Source organism: Cyanistes caeruleus, chromosome 2, assembly GCF_971803275.1.
Source record: "Cyanistes caeruleus chromosome 2, bCyaCae1.hap1.1, whole genome shotgun sequence".
Classification (NCBI taxonomy): Eukaryota; Metazoa; Chordata; class Aves; order Passeriformes; family Paridae; genus Cyanistes; species Cyanistes caeruleus.
The window spans coordinates 35,147,987-35,152,541 of NC_141702.1; the positions used below are offsets into that span (position 1 = coordinate 35,147,987).

The window sequence follows — 4,555 nt, forward strand, 5'->3', positions numbered from 1 at the left end:
AGGAACAGTCCTTTAATAGCCACTTCAGCTTTCAAGATACAGGGACTAGATATTTTTATCTGTCATCTCAAATACTGTAATGTTAAAATCACCTTTGAATTGTAATAAAGATCTGCATAATGAAAAGATTACTTATAATTTCTTTTATGCTAGCTCTCACCAGTGCTTTGTAACACAGCTTTCTTCTAAAGTATGCTGACATTATTTCTTAAGAAAAGCACCGATTTACTAATGGGACATCTATAAATGTATCTTAGTCGAATTCCCAAGGAGGAAGTTTTTTAATCCCAAATTCATTTCACTTAGTAATAGTAGTTAGTCATTTTTAAATAACCATTATGAATGACAGAATTAGGTACATTCCTCATCCCACTAAAGAGAAAAAAAAATCTGAAAACTGTTACTTTAGATGGCAGAACAATACTGAAAGCACACTTGGAACCAGGAACTCAGGATCTGATATATTTCATTCCTGGCTTTCAGTTAATGACTTGTGTTCATGTAAAATCCCTTAAACTACTATGATTACTAACCCTTTAGTGTAAAAATAGATACTGAATTATCTATGAAGCATTTAAGACATTTTTAGATCTGAAGTATTTAACACTAAACAGTGTCAGATTACACTCAACATTCACTTGGCATTGAAGTGGACACACTGAACCTAGGAGTTAAAATGCACAACCTGGTTTAATCACTGCAGATAAGGAATCAGTCAATTGAAGTTGGATTTCAGATACTGCAAGTAATTTAAGTACAAGAAAGTCTGTTTTTACTTACCATTATCTTCTGTGCAATCAAATGACATAGACTATTCTACTGCCTGTGCAGCAGAACTAAGAGTGCACTTCCTAACTTTCTTAGTGCAAAGAAAATGAGGAATTAAGATTCCATGTCTTTTCTACACATTAGTGACCAAAGGAATTAGTGTCACACTAACCGTGCAAAGGGAACGCTCACCAATAATCAGCCAAATGAATCATTCTCAGACAATGGGGAATTAGATTTTTCACACTCCCAAGTTTTACCCAAATGACTATTTGAAGTGTTGGCTTTAGAGTGGACACCAAAAACTGCATGAACAATTATCTGAACTGAAATGTATTTTGCAATTCAAACTTTAAATATTCGACCTGCATCTAAGTACTATATTACTTAAGTGTTATGACTGCATTTTCTAGACTTCACAGATGATTTTCCTAGTTTTTTTTTTTAAAAAAAACCTTCTACCAGGTACCTGGAAGTCTGACCATCTAAAGAAACTTTCACGAAGATAGCTTTAAATAAATCACATAACTCAATATATCCAGATGAGCTCAGCTGTGCAGCAGCTGCTCAGGAGTTAGCCATTTAAAAATATGTATTTTTTGCAAAAACTAGTAACCAGTTATATATGGGCAAGAAAAAGGTATAATTACATGAGACAATCACCGCTTTCCAAATTGCCAGTAAACTAACAAGTTAGTCCTAGTGGCACTTTTCACAAATATCTTCTTGTAATAATCAAGACAAAGGGGCATCAAAGCAGTCACTCTTTCATCCCATTGATTTTTAACGTAAGTTAAAAAGCACACTTGCAAGCTGTGACCAGATAACTGTGAAAATCAGGCTCCTGGAAAGATTTTAACATCAGAGCTTATAGGAAGCATTGTTTATTTGTACTAGATGGCTGTAAAGTGACAGTAACTTATTCTTTCTTCCCCCACTACCTGTATTAATGATCAAGGAGTCTTCAGCTCAACTTCCTCTCCTGTTGCCACATCCCATTTTCATCTGACAGAGCAAATGGCAAAGTACAGCCTGGTGTTTCCTATGCACAGCTAATTCAACTACTTAGCCCCGGACAAGAGATGCCATGTGCTAGAGTTAATTCAGCAAGACACTCCATAAAGACAGACGATTAAGTCCATACAGTCATAAAGCCAGGAATCAAGCTTCAGGGCATGAACACAGACTCAAGCTTGCACTTTACCCATTTTCATTATCTGAAAAATGTATTGATAATTTCATTGCCTTGTTGCCTACTTCAAAACTTGCTACTCCATTTTAAACAATTAATATTTTCTACTAATATCTCACTAACATGAGAGAATAACAGTCTTAATGTTGTGCAGTATATCAATTTAAACACACTCTTTTGTGAAAATGTTGTGTGTTTATTTATGTCCATGTTGCTTTTCAGATGTTGCCTTTCAGTTTTATTTCTCAAAAAAGAAAAAGCCTCCCCTCACTGGCGTATGGAAGCACTAAAATAATTGCTAGGCTGAACAGGAAAGTTAAGCCTCTGAAGAATTATCAAAGGCACAGGGGATAAAAAGTTGCAGCCATATATAATATTTCTATCCCAAAGTTGGGAATCCTGCCTTTAGAGGACACTACATTTATTTCAGACTACGTCATACCCCTCACCCCCAACAGGAACAGAATTAGTATTCCTTATTTTAGATTTTAAAGACAGTATTTACATAAGAGTTGTACAACGCAGAAATTCAAAAACTGGTCTTAGTATCTTATTGTAGTAACAGCCTTCCTCCAACAGTAAAAACACAAACTTAAGTTCTGGATCATAACAAATCTCCTCTTTAAAAACTGGAAAGAAAAAAAAAAAAGTACAGTTGCATGTCCTATATGAAACCTTTCAAACAAAAATGAGTATTAAAACAAGAGTATAATTTTAAAAGCTGTGTATTGGAGTGTTTATAAACCAGAAGTGTTAAGCAGCAGCGGTTTCCGGTTTCTTATTAAATTCAACTAGACTTGGAATTTAGAAACACGTTACAAACCAATGTGGAGCTATACTACTTACACACCTTTCCAGGTGTTTCAGTAAAGAAAGCCTCCTATGAGAATAAACAGAGGCAGCACATTATATTAAGTCAAAACTTGCCTTCAACATGCCATAAAGAACTGCATCATATATTCATTTATCACCAAAGCACCTCCTAAGAGATGCATTATTGCTGTAGAACATTTCAAGTTTACCAACACCCAAGTGCAACCAAACTGATGTATATATGCACTTGCCCATTCTCACCAGTATTTCCACTTAATGGTTTTTCCTTTAAACAATCAAATTTAAAGCTTTGAAAAATAACAATTTTTTGATTTTAGGTTTTTCTTTTTTTTTTTTTTTTTCACAATATTAATCACCACATGCAATTTAGTTTTCTGGTAATTTTTCTAAAAAACTGCACCAATATCAGAACAGTGCAAATCATATTTAATTGTAAAAGTTATAATGGCTTGAGTTCATAATTAGAGGGAACACTGTCAGGATATTGGTATTTTGCTCACTCACCATTGCTTGCATTCCATTAAAGACTTTCCTGTCAATTTCGCTTTTTTTTTTTTTTTCCTCTTAAAATAGTCATCCCCCATGCTTTTATCAGAGTTGAAATTAGGGATTTAATCCACAATTTCAACACACATAGCACCTCAGTTGCAATGTTTTCATGCACTTCCATCTACTGTTACAATTCCATAAACGTATTATCCCCTGCAATACGTTTCCAGACTAAGAACTAGTCACTAAGCACTTGTGATCCAACAAGTGTTTTAAGATTTTCAGCAATGGAGAGATTTCAAGATTAAGAAATCTGAGGACTTCCCCTCTCCTACAGCCCCCAGTGTTTCATTACATAGCAAATTCAAAATTGGTTTCCACATCTTGACAGTGTTCCTTATAAAACCGTATGACAGTAAAAGTGCCAGTAGGCATGGCAACCTCTTTGAAGGGAGCATTTAAACTCCTTGGCACTGGGAATGCCAGCACCAAGGATTACATTGAAATTCAAAGTTATACTTAAGGCTACAATTAGAAAACCCACTTTCCATAAGCCTAATTTCTCTAAGTAGATTTGAAAATTCAGAAGCTAATGCAACGTTAAGTTTTACGCTCGAATTTGAGGAAGAAATAAGAAATTTCTTTAGCAAGGGCAGTATATGAAACTCTGGTAGCAAATGTCTCTTAGGCATTGACTACTCATTTCACCATCGTTCACTTACTTTGTCTTAAAGTTCAAAACTGGCAAGGCACATTTACATATTCCAATGAATACTTGACAATTTTTAATTACACTTTATGTCCCAGCTATCCCAGTAATTGACATACAACATACTAAAATGGTTTATTAAGATAACAAAAAAAAAAAAAATCAATTAATGTGAAAACATACAGGCTATTGGCAACCACTATTCTAAAAATTATGTAAATACAAGTAAACATACTGAAATGTGTGCGATTCTAAGTTTTTAACCAGAAGATCTCTGTACTAACACACATTTATATTAATGACACATAAAAAAAATAAAAACTTTATTACAAAAATAAGTTACACTCGCCTCCAGCTTACAGTATAAAACAATTTTATTTGCAGGAATGCAAAATGATTGTTTGCCATGAGCATTTTCAACATATGACATGTCTAATTTTGTTAAAATTTGCATTTACTGGGGGAACTGGTGTGTATAAAACCTTAATTAGGTATAAGCTTCAATTTTCATTGTGGTGCCTATGGGTATGTAGTATAACTGCAGTATCCCTTTGTGAAGGGGT

At 34.2% G+C, this 4,555-nt stretch overlaps 1 protein-coding gene across 4 annotated transcripts in view; it reads right to left on the reverse strand.

Annotated features, from left to right (window-relative positions):
- Nucleotides 1-4,102: 4,102 nt before the first annotated feature.
- The window catches only part of SYNCRIP (synaptotagmin binding cytoplasmic RNA interacting protein), a 25,486-nt gene continuing 25,033 nt past the window's right edge, over nt 4,103-4,555 (reverse strand). For all 4 annotated transcript variants that reach the window (XR_015283006.1, XR_015283005.1, XM_086876481.1 and 1 more), the window contains one exon: nt 4,103-4,555. This exon is cut by the window's right edge. The gene's annotated coding sequence lies outside the window, so the exon portion shown is untranslated.